This window comes from Coenobita brevimanus, chromosome 103, assembly GCF_032717465.1.
Source record: "Coenobita brevimanus isolate Jiangsu-jjx chromosome 103, ASM3271746v2, whole genome shotgun sequence".
NCBI classification, from domain to species: Eukaryota; Metazoa; Arthropoda; class Malacostraca; order Decapoda; family Coenobitidae; genus Coenobita; species Coenobita brevimanus.
Genome location: NC_137056.1, coordinates 38,753,022 through 38,777,451, shown reverse-complemented (window position 1 = coordinate 38,777,451; position 24,430 = coordinate 38,753,022). Strand labels below are relative to the sequence as shown.

The window sequence follows — 24,430 nt, the reverse complement described above, 5'->3', positions numbered from 1 at the left end:
AGAAGGTGAGTAATGTATTAGAAGAGCATAAGGCAAAGTGGGCACATGTAGAAGAAGAACAGAAAGAAGTGGTCAGCATAAGAGAGATCATCCAAGAAGAAAGGGAAATGAACAAGAAAAAAATGGAATAAAATGTAGTGAAAATACTGAAGAAAAAAGAGAAAATAGTGAGAAAAACTGTAGAAAGGAACAGATGTGTGGTAGTATTTGGAAACAGGGAAGAGGAAGAAAAGGTTAGGTTTGTAAGACTCGAGAGAGACATGAACCTGGTGAGAGGAATATTAGGCAAGACAGACCCCGAAGGAGACAAGTTGGTAAAAGAAATTGAGGAAGTAAAGAGGAGAGGGCCTTATAAGAAAGGGGAAACAAGACCAGTGAGAGTAAAGTTTACATCAGAAAGTGTAATAAATGAGATACTTAAAGTGACTTGGAAATTAAGCAAAGAGACGGGGATGGAAAATATTATAATAAGAAAAGATCTGAATGAAGAAGAAAGAGAAGTTTTAAAAACATTAAAGGAAGAAGCAAAGGGAAAAAATGATAAGAGGACAGAGGAAGAATGTAAAACTTTTTTTTAGAGAGTATTGGATATGAAAGTAAGGAAGTGGTACCGGGTATTTCAGGAAATAGAAGTGAAGGAAACTAAGAGGGATGGCTGTGAAAGATCAGAAGTTGAGGAAGTTTTACGGATAGAGAGTAGGAGAGAAGAGGGTATTAAAAACATCAAAAATAATTTGAAGGTGATATATACTAATGTTGATGGTTTCATATCGACAAGGATCGAAATTAACGATTTCTTGAGAGAACATGAACCTGATATCATGTGCCTTGTAGAGACCAAATTAAGAGAAGATATTGATGTTCATTTGGGAGATGGTAAATACAAACTGTGGAGAAAAGACAGCAAAGAAAAAAAGGGAGGAGGAGTGATGATAGCAGTGAAGAACAACATAAATGTAGATACTGTGGAAATGGGAGAAGGCAGGGCTGAAGTGATATATATGAAATTAGAAACTGGAGAGAATGTTAAGAGAGACATGGCGGTAGTGTATGTTCCCCCAAAGACGAGAGCATGGAAGGAGAACGAATACCATGAGATGTTGTCAGATATGGCTATCTATTTGCAAAAAATAGTTGAAAAAAGCAATAATATAATTTTAGTGGGTGACTTTAACTGTAAAGAGGTGAACTGGGAGGAATGGTACTCGGGAGGCGGCGAGGATTCTTGGGGCACTATGTTATTAAATATAATAATGAATAATGTGATGACGCAATGGGTCAAAGAAGAGACACAGTTTCGAGGTGAGGACACACCAGCAAGGTTAGATTTACTGTTCACCAAAGAACCCGATGTAATATAATCATTGAAACATCTCTGTCCTTTAGGAAAAAGTGATCATGTGGTCATTGAGTTCCAGATGTTAATAGGGAACGTCGAGCCAAGAGATGAGCTTCATAGACAGGGAAGATACAACTTTGGGAAAGCAAATTTTACAGGATTGGGAAACTTTTTTGAAAATGCGGATTGGAGAAAATTCAGAGAAACAAGAGAGATACAGAAGAAGTGGGATATCTTTCTAGACCTCTATAATTTGGGAGTGGAAAAATTTGTACCAAGAGTAAGAGGAAAAGAAAACAGGAAAAAGGAGTGGTTTAATAGAAGGTGTATGATAGCAAAAAAAGAGAGAGATAAGGCGTGGAACAATTGGAGAAAGAGAGGTAACAACAGAACAAAGGAAGAATATAAAAGAACTAGAAATGAATGCACAAGAATACGTAGAGAAGAAGAAAGGAATTTTGAAAAAGGTATAATAGACAAATGCAAGGATGAACCCAAACTGTTTTATAGATTTGTTAATGGCAAACTGAAACAAAAGGAAGGAATCACCAAACTGAAAGTAGAAGGAGAGGTCTTTAAGGATGAGGCAATGCAAGCAGAAATAATGAACAAATGTTTCCAGTCAGTTTTCACTAAAGAAAAGGAGCTTGTGGAAGGGGAGGGAGTGATTAGAAATGTTCCTGTGATAAAAGATATAACAGTGGAGGTACAGGAAGTGTATAAATTACTGGAAACTCAAGATGTAAGGAAAGCCCCAGGACCTGATGGAATTTCTAATTGGGTACTGAAGGAATGCAGAGAACAACTGGCGGATAAAATTCACAGTTTAATCGTATGCTTACTGGAAGAGGGGAAAGTGCCACAAGAATGGAAGAGGGCAAATGTGGTACCAATTTACAAGGGAGGAAACAGGGAAGAACCCCTGAATTATAGGCCAGTGTCTCTAACCAGCATGGTCGCAAAATTGTGTGAGAGAATCCTGAAAGACAGATGGATAAAATAAATGGAAGAGATGAATATTTTGGCTGAATGTCAGTTTGGATTCAGGAGTATAAGGTCATGTGTTTCTAACGTGTTGAACTTTTACTCAAGAGCGATTGACGTGGTACAGGAGAGAGATGGTTGGGTGGATTGTGTGTACTTAGACTTAAAGAAGGCCTTTGACAAGGTACCTCATAAAAGACTAATGTGGAAACTAGAATATATAGGAGGACCGAAGGGGAAACTTCTGGAATGGATGAGACTTTTTGAGAGACAGACAAATGAGGACAGTAATAAAGGATAGGATGTCTGGATGGAGGGAAGTAACAAGTGGAGTCCCTCAGGGCTCTGTGTTGGTGCCAGTAATGTTCCTGATTTACATAAATGATATGGTAGATGGAGTGAACAGTATGCAAGTCTGTTTGCTGATGATGTAAAGATCCTGAGGAAGGTAGAGGTTGAGGAGGATTGTAAAATACTGCAGGAGGATTTGGATAGGATACACAATTGGAGCCAGACGTGGGAAATGAAATTTAATGTAAAGAAATGTAAAATATTGGAAATGGGTAAAAGTACCAGGAGGCCATCACTGAATTATTTGTTGGGTAATGAATTAATCACAAAAAGGAGAGAAGAGAAAGATTTGGGAGTGCTGGTCCAAGATAGTTTGTCACTAGAAAAGCACATTAACAAGATAGTTGGAGAGACTTATAAACTCTTGACTAACATAAGAGGAGCATTTCATTATATGGGTGAGGAGATGATGAAAAAATTGATAGTGGCCATGATCCACCCCAGGTTAGAATATGCAGCGGTAGTGTGGTCCCCACACAAAAAGAAAGATATAAACAAGATTGAGAGAATACAAAGAACAGCAACCAAGATGGTTCCCAGTCTGACAGACCTGTCATACAGAGAGAGGCTGGAAAAACTGGATTTGCCTTCCTTAGAGGAAAGGAGAAAGAGGGGAGACATGATTGCAGTGTTCAGGACCATGGTGGGAATAGATAAAATTGACAAAGAAGATCTGTTTGTATGGGATAAGAGAGCAACAAGAGGACACGGAATGAAATTGAAAAAGTCAAGCTGCTTGAAGGATATCAAGAAATATAGCTTTCCTTACAGAAGTATAGACTTATGGAATAGCCTGGACAAAGAGATCGTCCAGTCTAAAAACTTAAACGAGTTTAAAGCCAAATTTGACTTACTGAGAAACAGCGATGGAAACCCACGAGCATAGTACATTCTGTGTATATCACAATTAGGTATAAATACTTAAATATTGGAACGACTTAGACAAAGAGGTGGTGCATGAGAAAAACATTCATGTGTGTAAAGGTAGACTTGATAAATGTGGATATGGAGACAGGACAACACGAGCATTGCTCAATTCCTGTATACTACAAATAGGTAAATACAAATAGGTAAATACACCAGCAAGGTTAGATTTACTGTTTACCAAAGAACTCGATGTAATAGAATCATTGAAATATTTCTGTCCTATAGGAAAAAGTGATCATGTGGTCATTGAGTTCCAGATGATAATAGGGAACGTCGAGCCAAGAGACGAGCTTCATAGACAGGGAAGATACAACTTTGGAAAAGCTAATTTCATTCATTCATTCATTCATTGCCAGACGCCATGTATCCCAAATGGGGTGGCCAAGGGCTTAGAGTTAATTGTTTTACAGGGAGGGGCACTAATCCTCCACCAACCCCACTTGACACGTAGGGATGCCAACAGCATCTGGTGTTCCCAGGCGGTCACCCATCCAAGTACTAACCAGACCCAACGTTGCTTAACTTCGCTGATCGGATGGGAAGCGGTGTACTCAACGTGGTATGGCCGTTGGCAAAGCTAATTTCACAGGAGAGAAACTTTTTTGAAAATGCGGATTGGAGAAAATTCAGAGAAACAAGAGAGATACAAAGGAAGTGGGATATCTTTCTAGACCTCTACAATTTGGGAGTGGAAAAATTTGTACCAAGAGTAAGAGGGAAAGAAATCAGGAAAAAGAAGTGGTTTAATAGAAGGTGTATGATATCAAAAAAAGAAAGAGATAAGGCGTGGAAGAACTGGAGAAAGAGGGGCAACACCAGAACAAAGGAAGAATATAAAAGAACTAGAAATAATTACACAAGAATACGTAGAGAAGAAGAAAGGAATTTTGAAAAGGGTTTAATAGACAAATGCAAGGATGAACCCAAACTGTTTTATAGATTTGTTAATGGCAAATTGAAACAAAGGGAAGGAATCACTAAATTGAAAATAGAAGGAGAGGTCTATAAAGATGCAGCAATGCAAGCTGAAATAATGAACAAATGTATCCAATCAGTTTTCACTAATGAAAAAGAGTTTGTGGAAGGGGAGGGAGTGACTAGAAATGTACCGGTGATAAAAGATATAAAAGTGGAGGTACAGGAAGTGTACAAATTATTGGAAACTCAAGATGTAAGGAAAGCCCCAGGACCTGATGGAATTTCTAATTGGGTACTGAAGGAATGCAGAGAACAACTGGCAGATAAAATTCGGAGTTTGATCATGTGTTCTCTGGAAGAGGGGAAAGTGCCACAAGAATGGAAGAGGGCAAATGTGGTACCAATTTATAAGGGAGGAAACAGGGAAGAACCCCTGAATTATAGACCAGTGTCTCTAACCAGCATGGTCGCAAAATTGTGTGGGAGAATCCTGAAAGACAGATGGATAAAATATCTAGAAGAGATGAATATTTTGGCTGAAAGTCAGTTTGGATTCAGAAGTGGAAGGTCATGTGTTTCTAACTTGCTGAGCTTTTACTCAAGAGCAATTGACGTGGTACAGGAGAGAGATGGTTGGGTGGATTGTGTGTACTTAGACTTAGAGAAGGCCTTTGACAAGGTACCTCATAAGAGACTAATGTGGAAACTAGAATATATAGGAGGACTGAAGGGGAAACTCCTGGAATGGATGAGAGACTTTTTGAGAGACAGACAAATGAGGACAGTAATAAAGGATAGGATATCTGGATGGAGGGAAGGAGCAAGTGGAGTCCCCCAAGGCTCGGTGTTGGAGCCAGTAATGTTCCTGATTTACGTAAGTGATATGGTAGATGGAGTGAACAGTTATGCAAGTCTGTTTGCTGATGATGTAAAGATCTTGAGGAAGATAGAGGTTGAGGAGGATTGTAAAATGCTGCAGGAGAATCTGGATAGGATATATGATTGGAGCCAGAAGTGGGAAATAAAATTTCTATCTATCTATCTATCTATAGCCCGACGCCCTAATCCCGCAAAGGGTGGCCGCAGACAAAACGCCTCCAAGTCACTCTGTCACCCACCATTTGACTCCCCTCCCCCCAACTCATCCCCCCCTCCCTCATATACCTCTCAACTCCATCCCTCCACCTCATCCTCGGTCTACCCCTCCCTCTCCCTCCCTCCACCTCACCCACATACACCCTCTTAGTCAGTCTTTCACTCTCCATCCTCTCCACATGTCCAAACCACCTCAGTGTATTTCTCCTAATCTTTTCAACCACATCCACATCTACCCCACAACGTTCCTTCACTTCTTCATTCGTCAACCTGTCCCTCCATGTCACTCCACATGCTCCTCTCAAGTAACTCATTTCCACTGCTCTCACTCTTGACTTGTTCCCCTCTTGCAAGGTCCACGCCTCGCTTCCATACGTCAGGGTAGGGATCACAATACCATCATGCAGAGACTTCTTAACTTCCATACTCACTTCCCTATTTCTCATTACTGCTTTCAGCATGCCTACAACCTTCCTTCCCTGCTGTACCCTTTCACGCACTTCATCCCCCAAAGTTCCATCCTTACTCATCACACTACCCAAGTACTTGAATGCACTCACATTCTCCATATCCTCACCATCCAACCTCACTGCACACTCTGTGACTTCATTCCTCTCAAACACCATAACTTTACTTTTGTTTACATTAACTTTCAGCTTCCTCCTCCTACACACTGTCCCAAATTCATTCACCAAACCTTGCAACTCCCATTCATCTTCACTCAACAATACTGTATCATCAGCAAACAGCAACACCGGAAGCTTCCAAATCTCACCCTCATTCGTTAGGGCCACCCCCACATCCACTGCCCTACCTTGTACCTCCTTTACGACCCCATCCATATATATATTAAACAGCCATGGAGACATTACACACCCCTGTTTCAGTCCCACATTGAGATCAAAGAACTCACTCAGCTCACCAACCACTCGCACCGTAGCCCTAGCTCCCTCGTACATACTCTTCACAGCACTCAACAATTTCCCCTCCACTCCATATATTCTTAATACCTTCCACATACCTTTCCTATCTATTCTGTCATAAGCTTTCTCCAAGTCCATGAAGGCAGCGTACACTTTCCTTCCCTTCTCTAGATACTTCTCCACTAAACATCTTAGAACAAATATCTGATCTACACACCCTTTTCCCTTCCTAAATCCCCCTTGTTCTTCTCCAACTAGCTCCTCTGTCATATGCCTAACCCTATCAATGAGTATTCTACCATATATTTTACCAGTCACACTAAGAAGGCAAATACCCCTATGGTTACCACATACTCTCTCTCTCCCTTTTCCTTTGTACAGAGGAACAATTATACCTGATTTCCAGTCCTCTGGAACCCTTCCCTCTTCCCAAGCCAATCTACACAACTTCCATATCCACTCCACAACAATCTCACCCCCATACCTAAGCATTTCACCACATACTCCATCAATTCCTGGGGCCTTTCCCAGCTTAATCTTCTTCATCGCTTCCACTACTTCCGACCTACTGATCTCTTCCTCCCTCCTCTCATCTCTTCTTCTCCCAGCCATTCCCCAACCACTTATACTCACACTGCTCTCACTCTCTACATTCAACAAATCCTCAAAGTGCTCCTTCCATCTCCTCAATTTCTCTCTCTTCTCTACCAACAATCTATTATTCCTATCTTTCACTCCCCTACTATTTCCCCTTTCACACATCCTTGCTTTCTTTACCTCCTTCCAAAACAATTTCTTACTCTCCCTCCATTTCACACTCAGATTCCTCCCAAACTCTTCATCCACTTTCTTCTTACTCTCCTTCACCAGTCTCTTAACCTCCCTTCTCCTGCTCACATATACCTCTCTCTTCTCTCTCTCATCTTCTCCCCTACCTCTACTCGCCAACCATTCACCATATGCCTTATTCTTTTGTTCCACAGCTCGTTTCACCTCATCATTCCACCATGCTGTCCCTTGCACACCCTTGCATCTCCTCCTCACTCCACAAACCACCTCACACGCTGCGCTTATCTCTTCCGTGAATATCTTACATACGTCTTCCACCCCTTCCATCTGCTCTAGCTCATACCTTCCCAATCTTTCTTCCACTATGCTCTTATACTCTGTCCTCTTCTCACTATCTTGCAATTTCTCCACTCTTCTCACAGGAGCTGTTTCCTCCTGTCTTCCCCTTCGCCTCCTCAACCACTTTCTTTGCAGCTCTACCTTGGCCATCACTAAGTGATGGTCCGAGACTCCATTCCCCCACCCTCTCCACACCCTTGCATCCAACACTTGTCTTCTCATTCGCTCATCCACACACACGTAGTCTATCATTGCCTTTCGTTCAACAAGTTCACCATCCATCCTCCTCATTACTCTCCATGTATACCGGTGGATCATCTTATGACGAAAGTAGGTGTTGGCTATTGCCAACCCCTTACCAGCACAGATGTCCACCAAAGCACTACCATTCCCATCTACTTCTGCTGGCACACCCCACTGACCAACCACTCCATCCACTCGTACATTCCCGACTTTGCCATTCATGTCTCCAATCAACAGCACTCTCTCGCTCCTCTCAAACTTGTCCATACATGCTTCTACTCTCGCCCAAAACTCATCTTTCACTCTTGCCACTCGATCCTCTGTTGGAGCATACACACATACAATCGCCCATGCTTGTATACCTACTTTCATCCCCACCCATACAATCCTTGCACCCACTGTTCCATACTCTCTTATATTCTCCTTCCACTTCTTGCTTATCATCAGACATACTCCCTCTCTTGCCCTCTCATTCTCACTGACTCCCGCACATATACCTACACCGTATTCCCATTCTCTCATCCTTTCACCTTTCCATTTAGTTTCAGTCAATCCACATATATCCACTTTTGCATCCTCAAGCACCTGGACAATCTCTCTCTCTTTCACTTCATCATTCACTCCTCTCACATTCCACGTTCCTACTCTCAGAATGTCCTTTGTCCGTTCCTTAGTCGTCAACGTATGGTCCGTCCGGGTCCGAGGCGCTTTATTTGCTTTTTTAGTTAGTTCTTTTTACGGGGTGGGGCACTAACCCACCACCAACCCTTTTAGTCGCCTCGTACGACAAGCAGGGATATTTGTTGGGTAATGAATTAATCACTAAAATGAGAGAAAAGAAAGACTTAGGAGTGCTGGTCCAAGATAGTTTGTCACCTGAAAAGCACATTAATAAGATAGAGAGACTTATAAACTCCTGACTAACATAAGAGTAGGATTTCATTATATGGATGAGGAGATGATGAAAAAATTGATAGTGGCCATGATCCGCCCCAAGTTAGAATATGCAGCGGTAGTGTGGTTCCCACACAAAAAGAAAGATATAAACAAGATTGAGATAATACAGTACAAAGAACAGCAACCAAAATGGTCCCCAGTCTGGCAGATCTGTCATACAGAAAGAGGCTGGAAAAGCTGGATTTGCCTTCCTTAGAGGAAAGGAGAAAGAGGGGAGACATGATTGCAGTGTTCAGGACCATGGTGGGAGTAGATAAAATTGACCGAGAAGATCTGTTTTTATGGGATAAGAGAGCAACAAGAGGACACGGAATGAAATTGAAAAAGTCAAGCTGCTTGAAGGATATCAAGAAATATAGCTTTCCTTACAGAAGTATAGATTTATGGAATAGTCTGGACAAAGAGATCATCCAGTCTAAAAACTTAAATGAGTTTAAAGCTAAATTTGACTTACTGAGAAACAGCGATGGGAACCCACGAGCATAGCATATTTCATGTGTATCTCAATTAGGTATATTGGGTAAATACATAAGTATTTGGAACAACTTAGACAAAAAGGTGGTGCAGGAGAAGAACATTCATGTGTGTAAAAGTAAACTAGATTAATGTGGATATGGAGACAGGACAACACGAGCATCGCTCAATTCCTGTATACTACAAATAGGTAAACAAATAGGTAAATGCACACACACACACACACACACACACACACACACACACACACACACACACACACACACACATAATCAGTCATTGCTTTCCATTCATTTAGTTCACCACTCTTCCTACTCATCGCTCACCATGTATTTCTGTGGATCATTTTGTTTCTAAAGAGGGTATTGGCTATCACGAACCCCCTTCCTGCACTAGTGTCCTCTATAGCACTGTTATTCTCATCCACTTCTCCGGGCACACCCCACTCACCAACTACTCCATCCACCTTCACATACCCTACTTTTTCATTCATATCCAATCGTATATCCACAGTTGCAAGGCTCAGTTTTATGGCTTCCCAGTCAGCTTCCTCACTGTTGAAGTTCTGGGTTGTGGATGCCTGCTGCTTGTGAACAAGGTGATTTTGCTGGCACTGAGACCAAACTGCATTCTGAGAATTTGGTTTTCTCAACTTGTACCCATGTATAATTTCATGGTTGTTGACAAAGAGTAGATCCAGGATATTGTTCCCCCTTGTTGGTTCAACAGTTTCTTGAGTCAGGAAGAGCTGAACAATGAGGCCCTGTAGCATTCTGGTTTGTTCTTGATCGTTGCAGCTTCCTCGCTTGATCCGACCCACTGGCCACCTCTTGAAGGGGAAATTAAAGTCACCTGAAATAAGTGAGGTAATAAGGGAGGTAAATGCTCTGTGGCTTGCTTGACCTTTGTTAATACTTCCATGAAACTTTGTGTGCTGCGTAGGGAAGTTCTACATACATTAGCATAAACATTTGATAACTTTTTTATATGCAACGCTAATACGTCAGCCAGCCCATTAGAGTAAGGAAGTAGAGTATGATATCTGTGTTTGAGGCAAAATCATTTCTGATATAAATTATATCTCCCATGTAATATGTACATGGTAATACCTATAGGGAAAAAACAATCTTGCAATGAGCTTTCTGAGATGAAATTCTGCTGTCATGTATGATAATGAGCTTTCTGAGATGAAATTCTACTGTCATGTATGATAATGTTGAGAGTTCATTTGTACCAATACTTTGTCTAAAATGTTACTGCATACTTGTAAGATCACTGGCAAAAACTGAAAGATATTCTTCACTGTTCTAGAGTACAGTACAACTTATGTCATGCCATGTTCCTGCATAGTATACTGCATATTGCATAGCTTATCCATCTAGCAAATTTGTCTAATATCCTACATCTGTATAAGAAGACATTTCAGAACCAAAATCTTATTCAGAAATTTTGGGAGTGACTAATATGAGGAGTAGTTAATGATATTATAATTCCTTCTATGTAGAGTATGTGGATAGCTTCCATTATTAAGCAAGGTTTCTTGAAAAGCTGTTTACTCATCTGTAACAGTCATCAGTTTTACTCTATGTTTCAGGTTGTATGGATATTATGTAAAATGATGATAATATTAGTATCCTAAAATCTTTAAACTTTATGTATAATTGGTATCAAAAGCAACACTGATAAAAAAGTCTCTTGTCAATATGCAGTAGTATAGTATCCTAGTTATCTGGTCAATCATAAAGAAGTCATATTGAATGAATTGGTTAGGTGACAGTTTTTACTTCATTGATGAGTATGCAGCAATATTAATTATGTTTTTAACCAGTGTTACCTGCCATGTGTTTACTAATACAGTAATCAACTTGGGTAAGAAGTTAGTGTATAGTCAGTGTTTGATAGGTCAGCTTACATTCTGAGAATGTGCTTTGGATTAAAATTGTAGCCATAACATTTTAGGTCAGATTTTTTTGTTTGGAGTCATCAGTTTCCTTGGTGGTGCTACATAGGATTTTTTTTTTTTTATGGTGTTACACAGGATTTTTTTTTTTTTTTTTTTTTTTTTTTTTTTTTTTACAGAAAATTAATAGAGTAAGGAAAAACAAACTAAATTAAAAAGAACATACATACACCAGGTTACAGTTGTCCTCCATTTATGATAAAATCTGTAACAGCTGGACTTGAGCTGCCATAGGTTGAAGTTTTGGGTGAAGCTACTCACTGGATGTGAATTCCAAAGAGATGCATTTTGGGGTATTAAGAAATTCTGATAGGCAGAAGTTCTGGGATATGGCAGTGTGACAGTCAAGGCAAGACCATTACCAGATGCAGTATAGCACAGGGGAAAGGGTGGAGAGGTGGCACAATGGATGCAACTTCCTCTGAGCATCTTACAGAAAATGAGAGGTGGGGAAAGAGGACAGTTTGCTGAAACAGTTCCTAACTTTCAGGACTACAGATTTTAAATGATGACTATGGTAATGGCTAGTTAGTCAGACTAAAAAAAATCGTCTGATAAAAGACAGAGTATAATGTACAAGTGATATCCCACTCTACAGAGGATTAACTAAGATTGCACTGTAATGTTTTGTTGGCCAGGGGTCTCCTTCATCTTCTTCATCTGCATAACCTTAGTCTGTCATAGCCAAAGTAAAATACCTGAGTGATGGGTTGCCCTACAGTGGATTATCCTCATCAGTCCAGTAATATACAGTATTCATTTTATTGATGATACCACAAGGAACCTTTCAGTGAAGGGAAGAGTTGAGGCTGTACATATAACCATATAACCTCACCAGTTTGAAAAGTCTATCTTAAGCTGAATAAAATCATCTGCAGATGGCAAAACTGAAATTGAAAAATACATGATTGGATTGAAGGAGTTCAAGTATTATGTTCATACTCATTGATTGATATGCCATTGGCATGATGCTGTTGATAATGCTGTCCCACAGCTACATGGCAGGTGCAAAGTTAGCAATCATGCCTACACTGTACGGTATCATAATTCAGGCTGTGTCAGAGCACAAAACCATTTTTTTCCTGGTGGTTTACTCAGGTAATAAATCCCATAAAATTTTTTACCTCTTAAGTGTTGTGGAATTATCACATTAATTCACTAACTCATTCTTACCATACAAATACCACATAATTTGTACTGAACTGTCTGCCATATTTTCATCACCTTGACTTCTCCTCATGTTTGATAATGTAGATGTTAATTTTTATATTGTCATTTATGTGCTTGAATACTCAGCACCATTCAAGTCATGGTTTTGAAACAAAGATTTTATTTTACACTGTTGATCTAAAGTTACCTCCCAAACAGTTGTAAAAACAGAAAGTCATGCTGGCTTCGCTCTATATCACTTCTTTAAGAAGTAAATTTGTAGTTTGTATTAACCAGCCTTTTACTCGTTTTCTGGTTCTTTGTTGTTGATATTTTTTTTTCACACTCATGGCTGTCAGCCACGACTAATTCTTTTATTTTAAATTATATAGTTTGATTTTTATCTTTATCTCATTCTCATATATTAAGTAATCCATCTCTGAATATGTAATGTGACTGCCAATTTTGTTACAGATCTTGTTACCTTATTCATGATAACTATCTTGGTAGTTTTCCCCTTAAACTATTTTTATTAATGATACATTATTTTAATTTTGTAGATCCCATTTCTTTTTATTTTCATGCTAGAGAATACATTTCTAGACAACAAAGGAAAAGTTGGCTGGTCATTCTAAAATATTCCTTTTTTTGGTATTGTCATACTTGCATGACAAATGATAATGGGATGATGACTGTAGGCACTTAAGAAATCCTTTTCTCTCTTCATTTGATTACAGCACTGTTTGGTGTTTACTTCCTCTCTTAAGTAAAGTTTGTTAACTTTGAGGAGAGTAAGTGAGATTTACCAGAAATATCTTCAGAATATTTGGATCATTTGATGGCTGTTGCAGACTGACCAAAGACAGAAAGTACATTACAAAGAGGAGAGTTAGTCTAGTATGTTTTTGTCACATCAGTCAGTTTATTTAATTTGTGCCCTTATTTTTCTTATAAATTATTGATATCCCAGTTTAATTTGTGTTTACTCACCTAATCCATATATGTGTAAGATTTCATATGTATGTGAGAATTTGCTGAGGATAATATGTGTGGTATAGCATATTCTTATCTCTCCCTTACAGCAGTGAGTATTTGTTGTACAGTATTCTTTTAATGCTTTTTTTCCTGTATAATATCCTTTATAACTACTTTTGTGTCCTTGTTCTTCTATCTTCTTTGTAATACTGGACGTTATGATCCCTTGCAAAGGTTCCAGAAAGTTGAGTCTTAGAATAAATTGCCAGAATCTACACTACTATTTTTTTTTTGACCCCCTTTTTTCCCCCTCAGATTTCCAAAAAAGTGCAGAATAGTGTCCTTAACATCCATGAATTTAGTGAAAAAGCTTGTAAATCCAGAAACTTAGTATCATGCAGGTTTTTGCATATCCCAAAACCTGTTTTCCCTCCACATGTATGTCATGAAAGCATGTAAGAAGGTAACAATAGATATCATAATATTCTACCATTCACAAGCATTGTGACTGTGAAGGATCCATCTCAACCAGCTGTCAGTCAAGGAGTGAGAAGCTGTGTGTCTGTAAACAATTGCAGAATTTCCCATACAGACTGTTATGATCTTGCATTTGTTGCATATGGAAGTTGCGCCGAAACTGATGTCATCTTTGACTTGAACCAGCCTGACATGACCCTTCTGCACCAAAAATTGTTTTGTTAATTTGATTTGGTTAAACCCCACAGAGGTCGTACAGTATCAAGAAAGAATAAGTTAACAACCTCTCAAGTGAAAACCCCGTGATGAATATATATATATATATATATATATATATATATATGTATACAGTATATATATATAGTGTGGGTGGGAGCGCTTACCATCCACTCACTCAATGTAGTGCTGCTCTCGGGTGTCTGGCCTGTCCTCTCCTCCATCCTTCTTTCCTTCCATCTTCTTCTATCTTTCTTTCCTTCATTCTTTCCTCGTCCTTCTGCCTATGGGTGACTTTACACTCCCCCTTCTGTCTTTCATTCCTTCATTTTTTCCTCTTCCTTCTGCCTGTGGGTGACTCTACACTGAGTGACAAGTCAAATGGTTTCCTGTACACCAGGAAACCATTTACTAAGCTGGGTGGTAACCATATAACCAAATTTTGGCGCCTGGTGGCTTAGTGGGTAATTATTGTGCTCCAATTGGTTTGAGCCGGTGAAGGCTTATATCCAAGGGGTGGTTGGGGTTTATTGCTCACATAATGCCACACAGGGATGAGTGAGGTTGGTCACTCTCATCTTAAATGTCAGGACCAACTGCCTAGCCCCGGGCTCCTACGCTCCTCATGGAGCAACGTAGGATTGCGTGATGGATGGATGGATATATATATATATATATATATATATATATATATATATATATATTTGTGTTACATAGGACAGGCAGAGCAGAAGAAAATGACATCCCTATATTAGTTTCCACCTGTTCCCGTATTTGACTAGGATCAGAGAGTGTTAGTGACTTCCCAGGAACTGTATCTGGTAAAGATTATTCTCACTCACAAGAAGTATAATACAGTGCTTCTCAAGCCTGGTTCTTCCTTTTCTTATAGATGCTGAGGGGTATACTCGGATGGTTCCCAATATGATATACCTACATACAGTATATGGTGTCCTACCATTATGAGAATTTTATGCTGATAATAATATGATTTTAATACATGTTTCATGTATCAACAATTCAGATTTTTTTAAATGCTCTAAAATGTTGCACATTTTTTCTAAAACATACAAAGAGAACCTACCTGTGTCATCAGATGCAGTTAATTTTTGTTCACTCCTCAGTGGTCAGGACATGCACATGAATCTCATGCTTTCAGACTGATTGATGTTAAATGATTTTAACCAAATGGATGAAGCCCTGGCTTGTGCATGAGTTACACAGAATTACATCTTAGTTCTTTTCTATAATAACCCTTACTGAATGAACAGTACAGAACTGCAGGTGTTCGATGTATATTTAGCAAATTGTGTACATAATGAAAGTGCCAAATATGTTTGAGCTCTAGGTTTAGCTGCCAGTGAGGAAATTCTTTCATATTTTATTATTCCACAGTGAGCATAACCGTATAATTTTTTACTCAGTTTGTTCTGTATTGAATAATGAATACAGTATTTTGAGTAGCAGTAGTCAGTAAATATTATATGTAAACAACATTTATAAGAGTGTGACAAAGGTCTAACATCACAGAGTTAAAGTCAAATTTAGCGATATACAGTATTTTTAACAGCCTAAAGGCAATAACATGTTCTGGAAGGTACCTATTGTTGTCTATCAATCATTTCCTTCCTCTGGCTGCTTCAGGTCCTCAGCTCTGCTTTATAGTTTTATGATGTACAGTAAATAGAGCTTGTGAGGTAGTTCATCGTTAGAGTAAATTAGGAATACATTATTTTCATTTTGTAAGTACCTGTATTCACTGATATATTTTTCTGTTGTAAGTGCTGGAGGATGTTCTGGAAAGAAATGACATATTGCCAATGTTTTATCTTTGGACAGATTGTTCTGTACCAGTATTATAGTGCATGATATACATTGCTAATTAATAGCTCATTAAATTAACCAGTTCTAATATAAAACCAGGTATCAACCCCCTCCTATTTTTTCTATCTCTTTCTAGTGATATAGATCAGCAGTTCTCAATCTGGGAGCATGATGACTCAGGAAAAATAGTGCCCTCAACAAGTGTGTGTGTGTGTGTGTGTGTGTGTGTGTGTGTGTGTGTGTGTGTGTGTGTGTGTGTGCACGCGTGTGCGTGCGTGTGTTCTTACCTAATTGTATCTTAACAGGAATGAGTCAAGTTCGTACTGTCCTGTGTATTAAATCACTTTTATCGTACATATCCTTAAATGTATTAATTGTTTTGGCACACACTATTTCATTCAGTAGTGCATTCCACTGATCAGTTGCCCTATTTGGGAAACTGAATTTCCTTACATCTTTATCACCTCTCTTTTTGTGCAGTTTTTTACAGTGCCCTCTTGCTGATGCTTCCCCCTAGGTTATATATTCATTTATGTCTAATTTCTCTTTCCCCGAGACACATTTATACAGCATAATCATGTCTCCTCTTTCCCTTCTCTCCTGTAGTGTTGGCAGATTCAGTTTTTCTAGTCTTTGTTCATAGCTAAGATCCCTTAAACTTGGTACCCATCTTGTACTGGCCCTGTGAACTTTTTCAGTCTTATCTAAGTGTTTCTTGAGATGAGGATACCAGACTACTGATGCATACTCCAGGGTTGGTCTGATGAATGATGTTAATATATTTCTCAGCATGTCTTCATTTATGTATGTGAATGCTATTCTCATATTAGCAAGAAGTGTATACATACATGTTGCATTCAGCTGGAGATCGTCTGTTACTGATAATCACTCCTAGGCCCTTTTCTCTTTCAGATATGTGTAGGGATTTACTTCCTAACTTATAATCCCAATCTGGTCTTTTTCCACTTTTACAAAATTACATGACACTTGTCCACATTGAATTCCATTTGCCATATATCGCTCTATTCATGAAGTTTATTTAATTCTTCGTGTAGCTCTCTACAAGAGTCTGTGTTAGTAATTCTTGTTTGTATTTTTGCATCATCAGCAAACATATTTAGATAGCATTCATTTCTATTGTTACTATCTATGTCATTTATATACACTAAAAACATAATTTGTGCCAGCACCAAGCCCTGTGGAACTTCGCTAGTCACTTCCTTCCATGTTGAGTAATTTCCCCTTAATTCAGTTCTCATTTCCCTTTTTCTGAGAAAATCCTACATCCAACAGTACAGGTTGCCTTGGATACCTCCTTGATGGTACAGATTCCACAAAAATCTTTGGTGCAGTACTCTGTCAAATGCTTTCTTGAAATCTAGATAGATACTGTCCGCCTATCCTTCCCATTTCTGTAATGTTTCTGTAGCTTTATCATAGCAGCTTAATAGATTAGTAACACATGATTTTCCCTTTCAAAACCCAAACTTCTGTTATATTGTGTTCTTCTAGATGGTTTACGCAAAATTTTCTTACCAGCTTTTCTAGTATCTTAACACTGGGAAGTGATACTGGTCGGTAGTTGAGTGGATTCTGTCTATTTCCTTTCTTGAATAGGGGAACAGTGTGTGTGTGTGTGTGTATGTGTGTGTGTGTGTGTGTGTGTGTGTGTGTGTGTAATTACCTATTTACCTATTTTACCAATTTGTAGTATACAGGAATTGAGCTAAGCTCGTATTGTTCTGTCTCTATACAGTAAAACCTCGATATAACGGACTTCAATATAGCGGAATTCGCTTTTATCGGACTCAAGGAGCCAAGTGGACTAAATTCTTATGCTCAGCAAAAGTCCAATAAAGCCAGAAGCAGTCCTCTCTTGGAATAAACGAATAAACAAACATAGGAGATACCATAACAGTCCCTCCTCTCTCTCTCTCTCTCTCTCTCCTCCTTCATACCTTTCCTTCCTCCCCTTCCATCTCTGGTGTGAGAGAGAGAGAGAGAGGTAAAATTGAAAATTAAAATAACAGTGAAAATGAGTGTAAAAGCAAGGGTGAAAGAGAGAAAACAAGTGAATATGGAATGTCAAAGTAAACAGAGAGAGAGAATAAATACAGAAATGACAAATGGCATCCCCTTGGCATAAACAAATGAGGGAGATAGGCACAACCTTGGTCCCTCTTCTCTCTCTCTTTCTATATTTCCTCCCCTTCTCTCTGTCTCCGGGAGAGGTGAAAGTGAATGAAAAAGTGAAGGTTACTGAAGGCATTGTGAAGGTGAAAGTAAAAGTGAAGGTGAAAGTGAAGGTGGAGGGTGAAAGTAAAAGTGAATGTGAAAGTGAAGGCAAAAGTGCAAGTGAAGGTGAAGATGAGTAAATGTGAATATGAAGGTGAAAGTGAGGGTGAATGTGAAGGTGAAGGTGAAAGTGAGGGTGAAAATGAATGAAAATGAAGGTGAAAGTGAAGGTGAAAATGAATGTAAAAATGAAGATGGTGAAAGTGGAGGTGAAAGTAAAGGCCAAGGAGAAAATGAAAGTGAAGGTGAAAGTGAAAGCGAAAATGAATTTAAACGTGAAGATGAAGGTGAAAGTGAAAGAAAAGTTGAAAGTGAAAGAGAAGGTGAAGGTGATAGTAAAAGAAGGGAGGTCAAAAGTGAAGGTGAGTGAATAATTGCAAAGATAAATGTGAAAATGAGAAAGTAAGGTTGCAAGTGAAGGTGAAAGGGAAATTCAAAATGAGTGATAGTGAAAGTGAGTGTGAAGGTGAATGTGAAATGAGCATGGAAGAGAATATGAAAGTGAATGTGAATGTCAGAGTGAACTGAAAGTGAAGGTAAAAATGAATGGAAAAGTGAAGATGGTGATGATGAAGACAAAAATGTGAAGTAAAATAGAAGTGCCCAGTGCGGGGGGAGAGAGAGAGAGAGAGAATAAATGAATGAATGACAAGCAAGCCTCTGTGCATAACAAGAGGAGGAGGAAGTCCAGGGGGGTCCTGATGTCGCTTTTATCGGACTTTCACTTTATTCGGGCTGGCTTGGGCCCCAATTAGTCCGATATAGTGAGGTTTTACTGTATCTACTTTTATCCAGGCAAGTTTTAAACACATGGATGCTTTTTGCTTTCAGCACTTCCTTTGTCTAAGTCATTCCAAGTACTTTTACTTCTGTTTGGGAAACTGAACCTTATAACCCCTCTGCACACAATGACACATTTGTCGTCATTAAAACATAAAAACTTTCATCAGGGAAAAAGTTTTTGGCATTTTTGGAGGCGTCGTAGCTTCCATGCTCCTCATCAAAAGTAATTACTGGCAACTGTGGGTCCCGATATCAGCAAGAGAGCGGACAGGTTATTCAGTACCAAATGAGCTGTGAGTGGGGAAGGTACTGTGCGGTTCTGTCTCTTTAAATTTCCACTCTTAATAATAATATAATAATAATAATAATGATAATCGGGCCTTTTGTTTCTCAGAAGCGCCAGTTCTTCCTCTGGGAATTCACTAGCACTCGACACACATACATTATTTTTACAGTTACAAGAATTGTAACATTTCTTGTATATAATACAAGCTACGTCATATATACATGAAAGTCGCAATAATTAAACCCTATATAGTACCTTTCTCCAGGTCACAGCATTTTGAAAAAAGAAAGGCTTTCAGCTGTCTCTTCAAGGATTCAGCAGTAGAGAATTGTCTTATGGACAATGGCAATCTGTTATATAATCTTTGGGCTCTGTATGCAAAAGAATGATCAGAGAAAGATAACTGGTGAATGGCTCCTGGCTCGTCAAGACGCAAGGAATCATCTTCACTGCATAACATCACACCCGGGCGTGCCGATGGGAGTTTTAACAATTCAGCAAGATACTTCAGTTCACCAAACTTAAGAACCTTGAATGTAATAAGACACAGTTTAAATTCAATTCTAGCCTTTATTGGTAACCAATGCAACTCAATCAGAAGTGGGGTAGTTGAGGTTCTCGGGGTGAGACCAATGATAAGCCGTGATGCCCTGTTCAGCACAGACTGAACTTTTGTTAGTATATTATTTGGAAGACTAGTCCACAGTGAATTACAGTAATCAACGCGAGACGAGATGGATTAATGTTAAGAGGCACTGTCTATTCAGGAATTTTCTCACAGAGTACAAATTTCTGATAGCCTATGCAAGTTACACCCACTTACAACCTGATTAATATGTTCTTTGTAATTTAATTTAGAATTAAAATAATCACCCAGATTTTGAACAGAACTGACTAGATTAAGCTGTGACACGCCAATGTTCAAAGCCAGGGCATTGTCAGTGTCATCACCCCTTCTGTTTCCTCTGATGATGATGATCTCAGTTTTACCATCATTCAGCTTAAGTTTCCTCTTAGCCATCCAAATCTTAATATCAGACATTAGAGATTCAACCTTTGTCTTAGTATCGTTGATATCTGACATCTTAACTTAGAGCTGGATGTCATCAGCATAAAAATGATAGGACACATCATGAGCATCAAGTAGAGACGATAAACTACTTGTGTAGATAGTAAATAGAATTGGACCCAAAACTGATCCTTGAGGGACTCCAAATAGAAGGGGAGCTGAATCAGAGCTAGCGTAAGCAACAACCACTTTCTGAGATCTGTCCGACAGATACGACTTAAGGAGCAAAAGGACACATTCACGAATGCCATAAAACTACAGATCATTCAACAATAAATTATGATCTATTGTATCAAAAGCTGCAGACAGATCCAATAGAACTGGGAGAGAGGTACCGGAGCCAACCCACCCCTGAATCACATCTTTTATACATTTCTGCCCGGAATCATGCTAAGTCTGTTCGTCGCTCTGCTAAAAATAATTTCATCCGTACAAAATGCTCTCACTCTCCAACTCGAACTCTTCTCGTTCCGTCTGGCACCTTGCCAAAAACCTTTCTAACAACTTTACCTCATCATCCTTCCCTCCTCTTTTCTACTCTGATGGCTTTGTAGCTATTTCTTCTACTGATAAAGCAGATCTCTTCGCTCAGACTTTCTCCTCCAATTCCACCTTAGACGATTCCGGTGCTGTTCCTCCATCACTTCCCCCCTCTGACTTCCTCATGGCTAACATTAAAATTTCTTCAGCTGATGTATTTTCTACCATTGCTGGCCTCAGTACTAATAAGGCATATGGGCCTGATGGAGTCCCTCGTGTTGTTCTCAAGAACTGTGCTTCTCTCCTTACACCCTGCCTAGGCAAACTCTTTCGCCTTTGTCTGTCAACTTGTACCTTTCCTTCTTGCTGGAAGTTTGCTCTCATTCAGCCAGTCCCAAAGAAGGGTGACCATTCCCAACCCTCTAACTATCGCCCAATTGCTTTAACATCCTGTGTCTCAAAAGTTTTTGAGTCTATTCTTAATAGAAAAATTTTAAAGCATCTTTCCTATCATAACCTTCTTTCTGATTGTCAGTATGGGTTCTGTCAGGGACGCTCCACAGGTGATCTTCTCACCTACCTTTCAGACTCCTGGTCATCCTCCTTTCAGGACTTTGGCGAAAGCTTTGCCATTGCACTTGACATCTCACAGGCTTTCGATTGAGTCTGGCATAAATCTTTAATTTCCAAACTGCCCTCTTATGGTTTCTATCCTTCTTTCTGTGCCTTCTTCTCTAGCTTCCTTTCTGGTCGTTCTATAGCCGCTGTTGTAGACAGCTATCGTTCTTCTCCTAGATCTATTAACAGTGGTGTTCCTTAGGGCTCTGTCCTATCACCAACTCTCTTCCTTTTATTCATCAATGACCTTCTATGCTGTACATCTAATCCTATCCACTCATACGCTGATGACTCCACCCTTCACCATTCCATTCGATTCCCACAACGTCCATCTCAGCAGTTACTTCAACAGGGAAGGGATGAGGCTATGGCACACCTAATGTCTGACTTAGCTCGTATCTCTGACTGGGGTAAAAATAATCTGGTTGTTTTTAATGTATCAAAGACTCAGTTTTTGCACCTATCAACCCGACAAAATCTTCCACAGGTATACCCACTTATGTTTAATAATACTCAACTTAATCCTGCATCATCCTTGAACATGCTTGGGGTTTCATTTGCTCGGGACTTGTCTTGGAAAGATCATATTACATCTCTTGTAAACTCTGCTTCCAAGCGATTGGGTGTGCTAAGCCGACTCCGTTCCTTCTTTGCCCCTGCACAATTGTTGACTCTATACAGGGGTTTTATCTGCCCCTGTGTGGAGTACAACTCTCATGTGTGGGGAGGCTCCCCACATACAGCTCTTCTCAATAGGGTGGAGTCAAAGGCTTTTCGTCTCATTAACTCTCCCCCTCTTACTGACTCCCTTCAACCTCTGTCTCTTCACCGCAGTGTTGCGTATCTCTTTTCTATCGCTACTTCAATGATCACTGTTCCTCTGAATTGTCTGCATGCATTCCTCCACTTCTACGACGGGCTCATAGCACCCGTCTAGCAGCAAACTCTCACCCCTTTTCTGTCCAACTCTCTAATGCAAGAGTTAACCGTTACTTCCAGTCCTTCATTTATGCAACAGGTCAACTCTGGAACTGTCTCCCTCTGTCTGTATTTCCTGCTTCCTATGATCTCCAGTCTTTCAAACGCAGTGTGTCCAGGCATCTCGAAATGAATGGATCTTGAATTTGGCTCTCTCTTGTATTTTGTTTTTCTCTTGGAAAGAACAGTTTTGTGGGCTCATGGTCTTTGGTTCCTTCTTCCTCAAAAAAAAAAAAAAAAAAAAAAAAAAAAAAAAAATAAAAAACTACAAGTGTTTTCCACCGTCACTCTGAATCCTTGTTAGTGCAATTTCAGTTGAATGGTATTTTCTGTATGCTGATTGAACAACAGGAACAACTCTGTTGTGTTCTAGTTGTGGTATGAGTTGATCGAGTATGGCCTGCTCGGTAATCTTGGATAAAAAAGACAGGTTAGAGACGGACAATAATTTGTCATGCTCTCGACATCAAGGCCAGGTTTCTTAATTAGGGGCCTAAGCAAAGCACGTTTCTCAGACTGCACAAAATTACTTTCTAAGAAGCATCTATTTATTATGTTGCAGATAAATTCTGCAGCATGCTCATACACATCAGGCAGTTGTGACATGTCACATGAATCGAGTGAGCAAAATGTTTTATTAAGTTCTTTGATGTAACATTTGACTTTGTTTACATCCAGCCCGGTGCACCACGGCTGGAAGTCAACTGAGTACACTTCACTAGGAGAACTGCGTCTAAATCACTTCTTATGCAAGATATCTTACTTGTAAAAAATGAAGTAAAATCAGAAGCCAATTGGGCATCAGATACAGAAGTTCGTTTAACAATTACATTCCTCTGACCAACCAAATTGTTCACAACTGCAGACAGTTTTTTTTTATCACCACCACATGAATCAACTTTATTTTGATAATACCTAGCCTTTTGAGCTTTTACAGTGTGAAGACTGCTCTTCTCGCAAAAACGTAACGCAAACGAGTTATTTTGGTCCGCTGCAAGCGCCACTCATGTTCTGCCCTTCTACATTGTCTACGCAAAGAATTAATGGATGGACCATACCAAGGAGAATTATCACGTACAGTGATTGTTTTTACTACCTCAGGACATTAATGGTCAAAAATTGACCTAAGCTCGTTGTTGTAAATATCAACCAATTCATCAGAAGAAAGATTTGAAGAATCAGTGTAGTTTAAACGCTGATCAATTTCAAGACGCATCAACTGGCGGTCAACATTTCTGTAATTTCTGAACCTGATGACCTTTCTATATGAAGGGGATTTCGGGACATCAAAACTAAGAGTAATCAGAGATGAAGGGGTCAAATGAGTCAGCCTCCACATCTGATATGTGCCTGCAACCAACAGGGGACAAGATCAAGTCAAGGACATGTCCTGAGACATGAGTTGGATTTCTCACATGATTGAGAAATTGAGAAAATTGTTCTGGGTGATCAACTCAAAGAATTCTGAAGAAAATGGTTTTGATTCTGGACTGTCAGCCCAATAATTGAAATCACCCAATAATTGAAATCACCACAAACAAGAAGTCCTCCAGGTTTAAGAGAAAACCCTTCAAGAAACTGCCCAAACTCCTCCATAAACCTGCCCGGATGACCTGGTCGATAGACAGTTGCAATTCTAATGATATTCTGATGGAAATTTATTAATACTTCCATAAATTCAAATGAAGATGGGATCAGGTCTTAGGCAATGAGAGAAACGTTTGCAAGTGCTGCCGAGTAGATGAGCGCTACTCCTCCTCCCGGATAGTCAGCAGCAGGCCTGGGAATACTAGTAACAGAATGTGTCTTAGGCAAAGCATTATGAATACAGGTAACTCGCACGGAACACGTGGGTTTCGTTCCTACCGTGCCGTGTTAGGTGCAAAATCGCGTATATTTAAACTACTCCGTATTTTGCTCCCTAGACCCCCCAAATGTGTTGTTTTGCTGTTATCTGTCACTGGTAATCACTAGAAAGCAC

General features: G+C 39.5%; 1 protein-coding gene and 1 non-coding gene across 2 annotated transcripts in view; one reads left to right on the top strand and one right to left on the bottom strand.

Annotated features, from left to right (window-relative positions):
• Positions 1–24,430, top strand: part of LOC145415682 (calcium-dependent secretion activator-like) — a 603,137-nt gene that overhangs the window by 323,635 nt on the left and 255,072 nt on the right. The gene's annotated exons all lie outside the window — the stretch shown is intronic.
• On the bottom strand, positions 4,056–4,174 carry LOC145415848 (5S ribosomal RNA). Its single transcript, XR_013900154.1, has one exon. It is a non-coding gene; the product is annotated as a 5S ribosomal RNA (ribosomal RNA).